General features: G+C 41.1%; 2 long non-coding RNA genes and 3 other non-coding genes across 5 annotated transcripts; all 5 read right to left on the bottom strand.

Annotated features, from left to right (window-relative positions):
* Window positions 1-6,918: 6,918 nt before the first annotated feature.
* On the bottom strand, window positions 6,919-11,345 carry LOC117477568. The gene is made up of 5 exons (XR_004555360.1): window positions 11,212-11,345; window positions 10,984-11,035; window positions 10,739-10,811; window positions 7,276-7,340; window positions 6,919-7,103 (listed from the first exon to the last, which is right to left on the bottom strand). It is a non-coding gene; the product is annotated as an uncharacterized LOC117477568 (long non-coding RNA).
* On the bottom strand, window positions 7,168-7,238 carry LOC117478476. Its single transcript, XR_004555440.1, has one exon. It is a non-coding gene; the product is annotated as a small nucleolar RNA SNORD99 (small nucleolar RNA).
* Window positions 10,572-10,702, bottom strand: LOC117478521. The gene has a single exon (XR_004555484.1). It is a non-coding gene; the product is annotated as a small nucleolar RNA SNORA44 (small nucleolar RNA).
* A 4,532-nt stretch (window positions 11,346-15,877) lies between the features above and the next one.
* LOC117477569 lies at window positions 15,878-16,526 on the bottom strand. Its single transcript, XR_004555361.1, has 3 exons — window positions 16,458-16,526; window positions 16,237-16,355; window positions 15,878-15,905 (listed from the first exon to the last, which is right to left on the bottom strand). It is a non-coding gene; the product is annotated as an uncharacterized LOC117477569 (long non-coding RNA).
* LOC117478468 lies at window positions 16,007-16,127 on the bottom strand. The gene has a single exon (XR_004555432.1). It is a non-coding gene; the product is annotated as a small nucleolar RNA SNORA26 (small nucleolar RNA).
* Window positions 16,527-16,899: the final 373 nt, after the last annotated feature.

A 16,899-nucleotide genomic window follows, 5' to 3' on the forward strand; every position in this document is an offset into this window, starting at 1 on the left:
TTTTTCTCAGTCACTTTAAGAACCAAAGGTCCCAAGGGAACACGAGCAGAGAAAAAGTGTTGTTAGCGGAAAATTACTTTCAATAATGTTCCAAAACTTTGAATTCTTAAAGAAATGTATTTTTTCCAGGGAGTTGCGAGTGGCTCACGAGGCAGGGGTCGGGGACCTCATTAAAAACCTCAACAACAACGCAGTGTTGGGTCTTTTGAAGTACGCTAGAGCCCGGGGCTTTGCTGCTGAGTTCCGACTGGTGGACCAGTCCGGGCCCTCGCCTGCAGTCAGAGGGGGCGAAGAGGGACATGTAGTCCCAGACCCACTGCCATCACTGGAGGAGCCCAGGGGCAACTGAGGCTGGGAGGGGAGAAGGAGAGATTTGAACAGTATTGAGCAAATTGAGCAGAACAGCGTGACAGAGGCCACACAATAATTTATTTCAGCCTCCAGGGCGATCTGCTAGTTTTCTAAAGACATTATACTCATTTTGAAGATGTGCAAAGCCCTTCTCTTCCCTCCTATATAAAGAACTTGAGTTTATTCTCTACTAAGGCTGAGCGAAACAACATTTACATATCACATTGGTTACATTTGAAATTGCAACTTTATTTGATTTTTACGTAGATTTTCCATTGTTGTACATCTTGTCATGTACCTGTTTTCTGAATCTAATTATTTGCACCTTATGATCATTGATTTGTTTTACACCAGGAAAACATAATGTAGTTCCTATATTTACAGTAGTACACTGCATATATAAATAATCAGTAATATGGATGTAATAAATAAGTTGGTAAATAATAGTGAAGCTAAAACATTCTGGCAAGTTTACAAAACGAAATTAATCTACACTTATTATTAAGATTTCCAAAGTCCAAGACAATATCTAGTCTTATATCAAAGACATTGCCCAGCTACTCTCTACTTACATGTCGAGTGGGTGACCAACCTCTGATGCAAGATTTGGGGGTCTTAAGATGGCTAATGGGAGCTTTTTTCCACACATTTAATGAAGAACTTGCACTAGGGTCTGGGAGTACCTCCATCACTTGGTCCACATCGTCTCCCGTGCTCAGCATCTCTGTGGTGAGCATTCTCAGGGTGATGGCAGCAGCGTCCTTTTTCGCAACCTTCTTGCTTGACGCCTCTGCGACAGGAAACCGCCTCCCATTCAGCAGCACCTGCATGCTGAATCTGCCACAGGGGAGGAACATTTACAAAGATTAGACACAGTGATTCGTCAATACATGATTCATTGAGCAGCTACAATTTTTCCTCCTAAGACCTATACAAATAAATTGTCATTGTTAATTGGCAACATCATGTGTCTTCATTAAAGCTGGTATATTTTCCACAGACTTTGAATCGATAAATTAGTCAGCAGGTGCTTTACAGAAAGTAAGAAATGTGAGGTTTACATGCAACTATTTAGGTATGTTTAATAAGAGATGCACTGGAAACTAAGTTTTTGACCTGCTGTGACTTGATGAATGTTACAGATACAATGACATTGACAAATACATTGTATTTAAAGTGAATTGTTCAATACCTGATCTATAAACAGCACCCTGGATTCATTCCTAGCTAGGTTTTAATATTACAACATGACTGAAAAGAGAATGATGATACATATTATTTTTTGTGACAAACCTTGGGTTGTGACAGGGTCCCGACTGGTTGACGAGCTGGAACTCACAATTGTGTTGCAGATGCGCAGGGCCTACTCCATTAGGCTGCTGATGGGGTTCTTCAGAAATACCTCCTACAGTTTAGCCAGGTTCTGGGGAGGTGGAGCAGCCAGATTAATAAAATCAGGGTAGACCTCCAAGGCTGGTAACCTCAACTCAATACATCAAGTAAACAGACATTTCACATCATCCAAGGACAAAGTGTAGTTTACATGCAAGCCCTAACATTTGTTTCCAGTAAACATTATGCTCCAGCCCCACCTAGTGTCAGCAGAAAGTATTACAAATAATGATTACAAAAAATAAAAATATATAAAATATATTTTAAGATCATGGTTAATCATCTGATTCGTCTGTACATTGCTGTTTTAGTCTGTGTTCTTCTAATTAGTGTCTACAGTGTGTGCCTATTGAGCTGTTTAGAGCCATGTGGGACAAAACCTGATCATGCCCCTCCCTCTCACTGTCTAAGTGAACAGTGACTGTAAAAACTACACTGCGCATGCTCAGAGTATTTTCCTATTTAATGTGTGTGGCAAAAAAATAATGACCATCGGGGCACTGAGCTGCCATCCCCACCATACGTCATCTCACATAATTCAGAGCCGATTGGCTGTAAGTACGTGTGCCGCGAAAAGTGTGGTGTGTGAAGAGGAGAGCTGCAGTGACGCGTCCTAAAACCCGGAAGTAAGCTGCGCGTGGCTTCCCTCCACAAAAAAGCAATGAGATTTCTCCATAGGATTTTAGAAAATAGCTCGAAATAAGATCTGTGGGAAACGTACCCGTTAGATAAATGCACGTTTTGTTCAGCCGGATAATATCCACATGTCTACCCTACTTTTATAATTTTTGAATCATAAATCTATCGATTAGATTTATGATAGACTTTTGAAACTACAAGAAGATAAGGAGGACTTTTACAAAAAAGTAAGACATTTTTGTGCAGAAGGATAGGCAAATGGACTTCATCTTCAAGTCAAGGTAAGACGGCAATTTTATTGAAAATGGGATCTTACTAAGAGAGAACAATTCAATATTTAAATGATAACATTACATTGCTTGGGTATCCTTTTGTTGAACTGTCTGTTTAAAATTAATCGAAGCATCAGACAAAAAAAAGCTTTTGAAAATAATATTATATTTTGGTTTAGGTCAAAATATAATATTTGTAAACCTGAAGAGTCAGTACCAGTGCCTCGCCAGCCATGAACCTCACTGCAGAAGCTTATATATAGACATCTACGTTTTTTGTGCCCCACCACTTTTGTACATATAAGAACGCCACTGATAATAAGGCAGCGCAATGTTTGGTAAAATACAACTACATTAACATGCCATTATAGCTATTAACTTAAGACTGATTCTATAATTTAGGGTGCATTTCACATCAACAAAACAGTACAAAGAAAGTGTTCTTTCTCAATAGAACAATCAGTGGTTCAAGTTAGTATATTCCTCAGTGTAACATATCCACTAGTTGCAAAGCTTAAACATTTTTATTTATTTTAAGGGAAAGGATGTTTTCACTACTCAGTTTGTCAACTATGTTACGGACAAACTTGAAGTCATTACAATCATTTGATTAAGTCCTGCACTTCAAGTAAAATCAAATTTGAAAGGCTCTAGAGTCTATTCTACCATATATCCAAAGATTTTTTAAAGTTTAAAAAATAATTGTATTAAAGTTTTGTTTTTTCATGTGATATGTTGAGCACTGTCATTAAGGATAGGGATATTTTGTATAATAAAACTACCATACAGGTCATTTTGATAGTTTTAAGAGATGTCATGTAAAACTCCAACCTGTGTAGATATACATTATACTATAAAGGATATCAGAAGCACTATTTTAGATATTTTAAATTTGAAAAAATGAGGTGCAACATAGTTGACAATGAAAGTCAAACATTTGACGCAAATAACATAGTTGACTGGACACATTATTAACCATCAGCACTATGTTCATTTCAAGGCAGAAGTGCAAAATTCCATTGATAATGATGTGTAATGACATCTACATGTCATACAAATTGTCAACTAGGTTACCTGTCAACTAAGTTACTACAGTACTGGGTAACTTAATTGACAATTTCCCTATTTTGACCCATCATTTCAATGGTAGGCCTTGCCTGGATGACCACATGTCATTTTCTTGAACAGGTTAACATCACATTTGAACATATAATTGAATTAAAATCATTAAACAATTGTAAACCATAACAATGTACGTAACATTGTTGATGGTCAATTAATATACTCATTGACAATGTGCTATTATACATAACATATTGTAAAAAGTTAGAGGACAATCACCACAATGTGTTCAAAATGTCTGCCAAAGAGGAACATGGCATCATGTGATGCTGGTGACATGGTATTGGGACAAACCATTTTTGAGTTAAAGGGGGGAGTTCTGTTAGTGACATAGTTGACAGAACTTTTGCGGACATTCATATATTAAGATATTTAAATTATTTAAAGGACGAAATCAATTAAAAATATGTTATTATTCTTTAGTATTTAGACTTTTGAAATAAATGAATAATTTTTTTTATTTACTTTAATGGTTTTTATTCATTATTTTGAAACCAAGACACCCTCAACTGAAAAACGGACATAGCAAAAACTGACAATTTAAGAACATCATGACACATTTCAAGCTAAATAAAACATAGGATGCACATAATGTTTGTGTGATATTATAACATGCTTTCCAATAATAGGCAAAATATGATATTTTTGAAGACAATAGTTAGAATAATTATAATTATCATCAATGGACATCAATGGACATGGAATGTACCCTAAATTGTAGAATCACTCGTAAGCTAACTGAACCACGTGATAACAGCTACTAAGCTACATAAGCTAACGTTAGCTCGTTGGTTTCAGCATGTCAGTCAGTAATTGTCTTGACATGATAAAATACTTATTTTCAGTTCACTATAAGCTAAATATAACAACTATACACTTTTGTGACATTAAATACGAATATTTGTATCTTACCGGAGGTTATGCTCTTCTTTGTCCTTCGGAAGGCTTAAAGCCGAAAGAGACTGAAGGAGGGTCCTGTCGTATAGAATATCATCTGATGAATGTAAAACAATGAAGCTCAACAGATAGAGTCATACAGGTTGAAGCTCAACTAACAACCAATCACATGACGGTGTTTTCCTCCTCAGAACATCGACTCAGCCAATCTGGAGCCGATGAAATACCACGAGGCTGTTTTCAATAACGTATCAAGATTATTACCATCACCTGTTTGTCTCCTCTGTCCTCAGTGGGTTCCTCGAGGGTTCGGCTGTCTGTTATTGGTTATATTTTGAACACTAGATGGCGCAGTGGTGCAACAGAATATCATTGATGTCCCTGGTACAGGTGTGTGATATGGGACTGGGAAGAATAAACTGTTTTCTGACCGTGTCGCCGAGCACAAAATATACAAAATAAAATGGCATTGAAAGCAAAAAACCTCGTCGTCAATGGAGATTACACTCGTCCTACTAAATCACCCAGTTTAGCAAATCCCTCTGTGATATTGAGTGGCAATAGTCACCATATTTAGGACAATGAATATATGGCAATCTACAGTGAATTATATTTTAAAATGGAGAGCCGTGCAGACGTGTGCAAAATGCAGAGAGCTTAGCCTGAACATGGCTCACAGTATTAAAAACAAGATGTTGTTCACATGATGTACATTAATGTAATGTTATTATGGGGTGGATACCAGTCACTGTCAGTGGGGGTCCTGGGCCTTGTTGGTGAAATGAAGTCCATGTATTTAAACAATATGAAGACACTTGAGCTTTTGCATTAGAATAATAAGCATTTTCAAACTGGTTTATAAATTGGGAAAGAAATATGTGGACAGTCATTAATACTTACCCTTATCTTATCATTCATTGCTTTAATAAAAAAAAGATTTCATGGCTTCTTCTGCTTTCTTCTTAGACGCCAACTCCACTTAACTCGACCCAGACTCAAAGCATCCTGTGGTGAGTCTGTTGTTAAATTCAGGAAGGATATAAGTTCTATTTTTACCTGGAAATTGCATTAAATTCAGTTTGACCGTTTTGTAGGCACATTGAAGAATAAATGAGACTAAGGAAATAAAATGATGTGCAGTAGAGCGATATTTATTTACTATGAGGGGGACATGTGCACCAAAAATGTGTAATAAAAATAACTGAATTATGCGCAAACATTTTGGTATTCGTGAAATGTTTTAAATTAAACCCGGAGGTTAAAGTAGAAGCCCTGGAGCTATAGGAGCTGCACACGGCTCTCATACAAGGATGGGTTAAATGTACAGACGTGGCCAAAAGTTTTGAGAATGACACAAATACTGCAGCATGTTATGAAGAGTGATTTGCAATTTATTTCAACATCCCTCTTTGCTATGAAAATGAACTTAATCCTGAAAAAGGAGGGAGGTTCAATTGTTGTGAAGAAGGCTTCAGGGCGCCCAAGAAAGTCCAGCAAGCACTAGGACCGTCTCCTAAAGTTGATCAGGAGCAGGATCGGAGCACCAGCAGAGCACCGTTTGATCAGGAATAGCAGCCGGTGTGAGAGCATCTGCACAGTGAGGAGAAGACTTTGGAGGATGGCCTAGTTTCAAGAAGGGGAGCAAAGAAGCCCTCTCTCCAGGAAAAACATCAGACACTGATATTCCACAAAAGGTATACAGGGATTGGCTAGTTGAGGGGTGGGGTAACGTCATTTTATCTGACGAATCCCCTTTCAGATTGTGTGGGAAGTCCAAAAGAAAGCTTGTCCGGAGAACAAAAGTTAACGCTACCATCACTCGTGTCATTCCAACAGTAAAGCATCCTGAAACCATTCATGTGTGGGGTTGCCACTGTATTTTAAACTATTTGGCATTGCAGTGACAAAGTAACAGGAAATCACTCTTAAAAGTTTAGTATTAGTCAAAGACCACATTACCTGTGCTTCAGTTTGATATTTAAGCTAGACATGATAGTGGGATATAAAGGACAATTTCAACCAGATTTTTCAAAAATAACCCATGCATTTTTTCATTAAAAACAAGCCCTCAGTATGTGCTGTGTCTGGAAGTATTTATCATTTTTAATGTTATGTATTAACTTGGTGAACTAAGCATCCAATGCTTGTTGCACCATAAGTGTTGTGAAACATTCATCACAAACTCTAAATGTCCTTCACATGTGTAAATACAAGAATATCAATAAAGGGATTCTCAAAATTGTTCTGTGTAAGATGTTTATTTCAACAATTGTTTCGGAGAGAAACCGTTCAGCTGTACAGTTTGTAAGAAATCCTTTACAGAGAACTCTGACGGTACTCGTATAGCACTTTCTCCAGTCGCTACGACTCAGAGCTTTACATCCTCCTGTCCTCCTTCACCATCTTGCTGCTGCCTTCAACGCACTGCACCTGAGAATACAAAGAAACTACATTTAGTGAAATTCAAACACTTTTTCTAAGGTCATTATTTAAGAGCTAATCTCAGTCCCATATCCGCGAGTTTCATCCAACAGTCCTCTTGTTTTAAATTCATCATAGATCAGGAAGTTATGAAATGATGCAGACAAATCTCCTTAAATACCTCATGTTACATGGAGCCTCTGCATCCCAAGGACATCGGATTAGATCTCATGGGCAGATTGATGCCTGCAGGAAGAGAACAGCATTAAAACTAGAGAATGCAATTCCTGAAGAAATTGCTAGTGGGAATGCTTTATGCTGAAAAGCTGACGCTAAACTGCTATGCTGAAATGTAATGTGTAAGAAGAAAGTGAAGAATTTAGATTGAAATGATACATGAACACTGGGAGCTTGAATGTGTGATGAGAAGAAAAGAAAGTAAAAAGGCTTGGAAAAGCAGCAGAATATTTGAAATGCAAACTTTTGAACTAACTTGATGGCGAATGATCTGTCGCCATGCCAATGGCATTTGATGACATCCCATAATACGCTTAGATGCGTTGATGGCAGTGTTACCAAACCTGTGAAGTTTAGGGCCATTTGGAGCATTTTCACTGAAGTTATGAGAAAACCATGTTTCATGGCGGGCATTGTGTTGCCATGGCAACGGCATGTCCCGTAGATGTCTTCACGGCTGGACTGTTCAAGGTTCAAGGTTCTTTATTGTCAATCTGACATAGCTACAGAGTAATTATGCAGTTGAAAATCTTATGTCACAGGCTTCTCCAACAATGCAACATAACATAATAACAATAAGAGCATGAGCAATACAAAAATAATAATAGTTATAAAAATGAAATAAAGTTATGATGTGGAATAGTGCAGTATGAGTCTATATACAAGTTATTGGAATGATATATATATATATATATATATATATATATATATATGCGGTAACGTCTGCCAGACGGCAACAGAAAGAACAGTTTGTGGCTGGGGTGATGGGGGTCTTTGATAATCCGTAGTGATTTCTTCCTGAGCCGCTGGGAGTAAAGGTCCTCCATGGATGGCAGCTCCGTCCTGGTGATGTGCTGTGCAGTTTTCACCACCCTCTGTAAAGCCTTACGATCGAGGTCGGTGCAGCTGCCGTACCAGGCCGTCATGCTGCCAGTGAGGATACTCTCTATCGTGCACCTGTAGAAGTTGCAGAGTATCCTGGTTAGCACACATGTGAAGTTTGAGCACTTTTTGAACATTTTCATAGGAGTTACAGCAACATCATGTTTTATGGAGGGGGATGCGTTTCCATGGAAACGGCATATGGTGAGATCTCAGATTTGGCGTAGAGCTGTTGAGGCATGGACCGGTGATATACAAGTGAAGATTGGGGACGATTCGACCGTGTCGATTGGACTTACAGCGACATCGTGTTTCATGGCGAGTGGTCTGTCGCCATGGCAACGGCATTTGAAGAAATCTCAAAACTGTCCCGTAGATGTCTTCACGGCTGGACTGTTGGCACACATGTGAAGTTTTAGCACTTTTTGACAATTTTCATAGGAGTTATAGCAATATCGTGTTTTATTGCAAGGGATGCGTTGCCATGGCAACAGCTTTTGAGGAAAACTCACTAATGGTATATAGACATGTTGAGGGCTGGACCATTAACTGTCATCTGAAGTCTGGTGGTGTTTGGACCATTTGCATAGGTATCACGACAACATCGTGTTTTATGGCGAGGGATGCGTTTCCATGGAAACAGCCTATGGTGAGATCTCAGATTTGGCGTAGAGCTGTTGAGGCATGGATCGGTGTGGCAGAGAGAGAGAGAGTTTGTGAGAGAGAGTGTGTGTGTATGAAATGAACAGTTATGCTGCGTTCACACCGGAGGCGATGCGAATATTCGCTTCGCTCTAATCGCTCCTATCGCATCGCTCTAAACGCTCGAGTTTCACCGCGGCTGACAGCTGTGTTTACTCGCATCATTCAAACAAGACGCGCTGGCTCGGGAGCTACAACTACAACATGAACATATTTTACCGTGATTAAATTGTAATACACGTTTCTAAATGATGCCGAAGTAACAACATACTGATACCGGTTAGTAAAAACCATGAATTAATGCTTGACAAGTCTGCAGACAAGACGGCAGGCGAAAAACCTTTTAAAATGCTTGTTTTCTGAATGAAGATCGGGTCGACCAGGCTAAGCTAACGTTGTATATGCTCATTCCACACTCATATCAACGGCCTACAGACATAAATAAACCAGCGACTGTATTCGCCATGACACAGACAGTCTGTGGTTTGTACTTGTTTAACTTTTGTCCAGTTTCTGAACAGATATGAGGAGCTGTGCGCTCTGTGTGCTAACTGCTAACAGCTAACGGCTGATGTGTGGTTGAACGTCAGTGACGGCACTGGCTGAGATCCTCACCGCTGATTGGCTTCCGCGAGAACGCGTCACGTGAATTTGACGCTCGAGTTGAAAAAAATTGAACTCTCACCGTTCAATCGCCTCAATCGCGTGATTCGCGCCACGTCCACCGCTTCATGCTCGCCGTCGGAGCGAATTCGCGTCTGTCCGCGTCTCTGCATTGACTTTACATGTAATCGCGCCGCCCACAAACATCGCATCGCGTCCGGTGTGAACGCAGCATTAGAACTGACTGCTGTCAGTTGGAGTGATGACATCGTGTTCCATTACACAGGTGTTTATAGTTGAGCTAACGAGCTATGAAAAGATCAGAGGTTTGCATTGTTCTGAATCAGAGATGAACCTCTTACATGTGAACGTTTTGTGGAAGAACGATAACAGATATCTGTGAAATTTCAAAACGTGAAGCATGTCAAGGAAGTTGAGTATCTGAAGTGTAATTTTTGTGTACTTTCGGGTTAATAATGTGGCCTTTTTGGCAGTTTAACTAAAGGTGTGCGGCTGCTGCTGTGAGGAAATATCTGCCTGAAATTACAATGGGCTTTAATTGAGACATTTTGAACGTTTTTGTCACTTCATGCCCTCAAGAGGCATTTTGTTTAATTATTTTGCTTAATTTTGTCATTTTTCAAGCTACGAGATGTTTTCCTACGTTTGTCATGAAAAAGTATGTCTCAGGAATGTAGGGTTTGGGAATTATGGCAGTTTTAAAAAAAAATATGAAGGGAAATTTCAAGATTTCCTACGCACTCTAACTTAACGAGCTGCGCAATGTTAAAGTTCAAATGTTAAAAATTTGATGTTTTATGGGATGTATCTCTGGAATTATGGAAGTTATGAATGATAAAAGTAATAGCCATCGATTCCCGACCGAGCTGAACGTTTTGATGTTTGAACGGAGTTTCTGCGATGTTGAATGTGGGAGGAGAAGACGGACAAAATAATTGGACGGAATAATAAACTTTTCTTCCGTAGCATAACATATAGAAGAAATAAAGAACTGTTGTTGCGCAGTAAGCATTTCTACATAATGACGTGAGGATCTGTTGGACAGTTGAGTGGCTGCTGATGGCATAAGAGGCCAGAACAGTCAAAGACCGACCTTTTATCTGGCATGCACTTGGAGAACCCTAGAGCTACAGACAAGCCCCGGTCCTTAGGATAGCATGCTGTGAATAAATCATTTTATACAAGATATTTGAAATTACCTTGAAGTGAGACATCCTCATGAAGTCACGGCAGCATCAGGATCAGTGCCTAGTGCTCAGCCATCATGGTCACCTTAAGAAAGATAAAGAAACTGTGAGTTTGAAACACCTTTTATTTAAAGTGGCTTAGTTGATTAGATCTGATTGAGACAACTAAGTTGTCTCAATCAGATCTAATCAGTGAGGGCAAGTTTGTCATCACAGCCAGAAATAATCCATATTTAAGGTGTAGTTTAAAAACATACCTGCAGGTGATTTAGTCATCTTATTTCTCTCTGCATCAGCGTTATCCAACACCTGAAGAAAGAGAGACAGCAATTAGAGCAGAAATGCATTAACTTTGATTCAGTCTGAAGGGTCCTTCCCTTAGTGTGGCTCAGTTATCTAAGTTGTCTCAATCAGATCTAATCAGTGAGGGCAAGTTTGTCATCACAGCCACTTTTTATAGTTGAAATATAACTTGGATGTTCTACCTCAGACTGTGGGGGTGCATTGGGGGAGAGGGATCACTCTGGAGGAGACCTTAGCCCTCTCCAGTCACCCTGCTCGGTTCCTGCCCCGCCCTGCCATCACTGTAGCCACTTTATTCCCCAGCAGGGAGGGGGGGGGGGGGACCTCATGAAATGGGTTCACATTCTTCAGGAAGAACTCTGATGTCGTTACTGCCCGGCCCGACTTTGAAATATACTTGCCAGCATGGGAGATCAGACGAGCTCCAACCTGAAGAAGAAAGGGGCATTAGGCTCAATGACCAACAGAGCTTTGGGGGAGGTACCATGAGAAATGGAATACTCAGGAGGACCATCAGGACCGGAAGTATCAACACAGAGATTCAGGGGATTGACAGATTTGGTAAACACATCATTGGTCCTAGAGTAATTTATATACAGTGAACACATTGCACTTTAACTCGCCACTTCTCAGATTAAAGCTGGGTCCACTTGGGCCATCTTGCAGCGCAGGTACTCCTGCAGCCCGAGTGGATATTCAGCCAGAGCCACCACGCGAGTGGAGAATCTCTCAATGTTGATTGATTGATTGAATTGATTGATTGATTGAAAAGTTTATTAACAGCTTGTATATTGGGTACAGTACAGTACAGCTCAAAACATACAATTATTAAGGGGATGCAGACCAGAGAAAGACTTTCGTCTTGTTTACATCAGGGTCCCCCATTTCCAATTCATCATATCATTTAAGACATATAAGACATATTTGACATACAGATGGCTTATTTACAATTTACATACAGGTGGTTTTTTACATACAGATGGCTTATTTACAATTTTCATTTTAGATTTCGTTCTAATACATCCTAACCGGACATTTAAGACATACCAAGTCTACAGATATACAGTTAGTAACAGAGTCTAAAATGCGAGTATATACATAGATGGGGGGGGGAAGCTGTCCATTGTACGACAGGTTGAGATTTGTACCATTACCGGGGCCAGTTTTGCAATGCTTTCCCCCGAAGGTGCTCTTTAAGAGAGGTTTTGAAGGTAAGTATAGTTTTACTTTCCTTTACAGTTGTGGGAAGAGCGTTCCACCTTGATGTGGCATAATTGCGAAACGTGTATTCCCCTTTTTTTGTGCCAAATCTGGGTTTTACATGATTTGTGGAGCTCCCTCTGGTGTTATGATCATGGTATTCCTTGACCTTTGGGAAGAATTTTGACATGTACATGGGTACCATAGAGGTGTAGTGGATCTTGTAGACCAGGCCCATTGCAAGTAGCTGTACTCTGTCGTCTACTCTAAGCCATCCTAGGTTGTCAAAGTGGGCAGAGGTGAGGTGGGTTCTAGATGAAAGGTCAAGCAGTAGTCTGACCAGTTTATTTTGCGATGTTTGAAGTTTTATTTTTAGCGCCTTGGAGGTGCTATGGTACCATGACGTGCAAGCATAGTCATAGTACCCTTGAATGAGTGCTCCTGCCAGAGTTTTCAGGGTGTTTTTGTTTACCAGAGAGGAGATCCGGTATAGGAATCTAGTTCTTTGATTGACTTTTTTTATTACATTGGATGCCATTTTGTCACAGGAGAGGTTTGCCTCAAGAATAGATCCTAGGTATGTAATTTCCTTCTTACTTGTGACAATAATGTCACCCACTGCAACTGAGAAGTCGTCGGATTTGCTGAGATTATGTTTCGAACCGAAGAGAATGGACTCTGTTTTACCCAGGTGTAATGATAATTTATTATCGGCGAGCCAGGTGCAGATTCTGCCGAGCTCGGAGCTGAGGGTTTTTTCAACCTGCAATCTGCTCCTGTCAGAGACCAGCAGGGCTGAGTCGTCCGCGAACAGGAACAAGTTGCAGTCACATGCTGATGACATGTCATTTGCATAAATTAGGAACAGTAACGGACCTAATATGCTTCCTTGTGGAACACCACAGCTCACTGGGAGGGGGGGGGGACAGAGTACCGTTTACCTCCACCATCTGTTCTCTCCCCTCCAGGTAGGATTGCATCCAGCTCACCGATAGTTTATCAAAACCAATTGCTTTTAGCTTGTCAATCAGAATGGGGTGATTGACAGTGTCGAAAGCCTTTTGTAGGTCCAGCATCACCATGCCGCAGTATTTACCCTCGTCCACCTCTTGTTTGATGTGGTCGTTCAAATAAAGAAGGCATGTGTCAGTGGAGTGGGATGTTCTAAAGCCAGATTGAAATTCATAGATTAGTTTCTTTTCTGCGAGGTACTTTTCGACCTGTTCATATACTATTTTTTTCCATGACTTTCGAGATGGAGGTAAGTATAGAAACAGGGCGGTAGTTGCCTGGGTCCAATTTGCTGCCCTTTTTGTGCAGGGCGGTTACTCTTGCAATTTTGAAGTCTTTGGGTACTTTTCCCTGTTTTATGGAGAGGTTAATTATGTGAGCTATGACTGGTGAGATGGCGGTTGCTGTGTCTCTGAGGAATTTGGAGGGGATATTGTCGTGGCCAGTGGCCTTGTTAGGTTTGAGGGCGCTCAGTTTAATGAGTACCTCTGCTGTTGTTACCCTTGCTAGACTGAAATCATCTTTGCGTACCCCTAGGTTTTTGTAGTAGGTCATGATGTGATCTACTCCAAAAAGCCCTGAGTGGGAGGGTAATTTATTTACAAGAGTTGTGGCTATGTTTGTGAAAAAAATGTTCAAGTACTTGGCCACATCCAGTTTGTCTGTGATGAGCCTGTTATCTGTCTTTATGTTTACGTTTGAAAATCTCGTTTTGAGTTTTTTACTGCAGCCAAGCTGGTTATTGAGTAATTTCCAAAGTTCACGGGGTTTATTTTTGTTTTCCTCAGTTTTGTCATTGATGAAATTCTTTTTGGCAGTTTTGATCATGGAGCTTACGTCATTTCTTAGTCTGTTTCTTTCAATTTTTAGTTCAGTCACGTGGGCCTGGAGTTCACTGCTCGTGCTTTTGGAAAGCATTGACTGACTTTTATGAAACTCAGAGCATTTTTTGTCTCTGGTTTTCATGGCGGTCAGTATGCCGGAGTGCATCCACGGCTCAGCGCGATTTTTTACCCTGGTTGTTCTTAGGGGGGCCAAATCATTGAGTATTGCAGAGAATTTGTTTTTGAAACCAAGCCATGTTTCTTCAACTTGTGTACCACTGAGCTCATCTGACCAGTCCAGGCTCTCCAGTTCTAGGTTAAAGGCCTCGCTAGAGTAGTTTTTGAGGTCTCTAGATATGACTGTTTTGTGACAGCCGGCCTTTTGTTTTAGCTTTTTGCGGGTACAGAATATCATATAATGATCACTTAAACCGCATGCTATAACCCCTTTACTGGAGATCCTGGACCTGTCAGAGGTCAGAATGAGATCAATGGTAGTTTGTGTTGTTTCACATACCCGGGTGGGTTGGGTGATTAGCTGGCTGAAGCCGTGCAGATCACAAATCCTACTGAAGGACTTGAAGACGGACGTGTCTTTACGTTGCATATCCGTGTTCCAGTCTCCAATAATAATTGTCTCTACATCCCCCACATCAGCCAAACACCCATCTAATGTATCATAAAAGTCACTCTGTTCCGGTGGTCTATAGATTGTCCCGACTATTACAGATTTAGCATTGTCAAAAAGAATTTCAACCCACACAGATTCAATATTTTCATGATGCAGGTCAGTACGGTTTTTGAAATTGGTGTCTTTATGTATGTACATGCAGACACCACCTCCATTCACGTTCCTGTCCCTTCTCACTACAAGATAATCTTCAATTTCAATCTCTGAATCTGTAATGGAATTGTCCAATTTGGTCTCAGAAAAGCATAATATGCTTGCCTTACCGTTCATGAACAGTTGCCTGAGTTCAGCCAGTTTGTGTCTCAGGCTGTTAGTGTTCAGATGAAAAATATGTAGTCCATTTTTGTTGTTTAAATGCATAATGTCGTCAGCTTGAAGATATTTGTCTTTGTCCGTTACAGCAAACGGCTTGCGGCCTGCCGTGGTGCTTGGAGCGGTGGGGTGGTGGGGGGAGGGAGGCTCCGTTGTAGCTTTAGCCGTCGATATGCTAGCAGGGTGGCTAACAACATGGTGGATATTTGTTCCCTCGGATCTCGGTTCTCTTCCTCTCGTCACTGCCTCATGCGTGTCTGTCTGCCGAGGCGTCCCCGGGGGAATGTCGAAGTCTCCGTTGATTCCTCGGTCTCCGCTGTCTCCATGGTCTCTGTTGTCGTCGCGTAGTTGTTGCTGTAGCGGAAGAGATGCTAGTTGTGATGCTAGTTGTGATGCTAGCTCCTCGAGCCTGCAGGAATGGCTTCTTGTCTGCACCGGGCCCGGATTCAGATGGATGTCTCCCGCTAACAATAAGACCAAGACGATCATACTTCTTCGGTCTAGTTTGCCTGACGGGGGTAAGTACTTTCGCGTCGGGTTTGCAGTTAATAATGCATGAATGCTTGCACTTCCAAAAGCGAGGTGTTTCCTTTCCCAGCCGTTGAGAAGGTAAAAGTCATTGTGGTTCATTTTATCCCTGCTTTCACTACTCTCCTTCTCTAAGTGATGTTGCCTCATTGATGAGTTGAGGTAGGAGTCCATAATCCATATTGTCAGGAGGATGAAATATGTAAAAAATCGTGAGGAATAACCTCCAAAGCGGGAGCTCTCGAAAATGCGACCACTCATAGCGAAACCGGAAGCACCTTGATCAGATCAATGGGTGAGATGTCCATACCTGAAGGATAGATTAAGAAAAGGTGTTAAGCAGAGGTTTACTACCATTGCATGAACCATGTTGTGCAGTGGGTTGAACACAACCAAAGTCATTGCATTTGTGTTTGTTTCTCCCGACAGGATCCGCAGAGAGGACGGTGTTCCTTCACTACAGGTTTATGAGAGACTCAATTTGCCCCCCTGTGTTAATCACCAAGGACATTTATTAGTCCAGGGTGGGCAAATAGGGGGCATGGTGTGTTTTTACGTTTTAAATGCATGTGACGTGCACAGATGCCAACGTAGTAAAGATGAAATTAAACTCTGGCATGGCGACTATTGGAGGTTCGTACTTCAACCAAATGGCTCGATCTACTACGATCCTGGTCCCGTTCTCCTGTAGCAGCTCCGCGTCTCCACATTCTAAAACACGGAGTCCCTCCACCTTGATTTTTTTTGTCATGGAAAGAAGCTACAGAACATAAACATACAATTTAGTCATTGTTGCCAGATGTTTAGTAAAATACTAGCCATATAGGGCGCATGAGTAAAACACCTCGAGTACTTTACTCACCTCTACCTCCGTGAAGGCTGTGGAGTGGAAGGAGAAACCGTGGTTCGGGGCATTTTTGCCACGCAGATGGCTCACCAGGATCAACATGAGAGTTGAGTCGAGAGTTTTTATCGCTTGAAATAACAAATAGGAAAAAGGACATCCCTCTGTTGGAGAGGCAAAGGAGTCTGGTGGGATTCTTTTCGGAGTATTGAAGATTGTTTCCCCGACATCGGCGGTGCCTGCTACAGCACAACACGGAACGTGCGCGATTTGGACGCGATGAGCGGTGCTAGTGGAGCACGCGCGTGAACACCAGAGCCTCGCAGCGGCGAAACTGAGGCTCCGTGGTAAACTGTGGTAACATGAAGAGCCGCTTGGGAGCCGAAACAGCCGGCGCTTTAAGAGAGCCGAGCCAAATGATCCGGCTCACTAACGTAAAAAGACAGTATCTATAAGGGAC

Source organism: Trematomus bernacchii, unplaced genomic scaffold, assembly GCF_902827165.1.
Source record: "Trematomus bernacchii unplaced genomic scaffold, fTreBer1.1, whole genome shotgun sequence".
Lineage (NCBI taxonomy): Eukaryota > Metazoa > Chordata > Actinopteri > Perciformes > Nototheniidae > Trematomus > Trematomus bernacchii.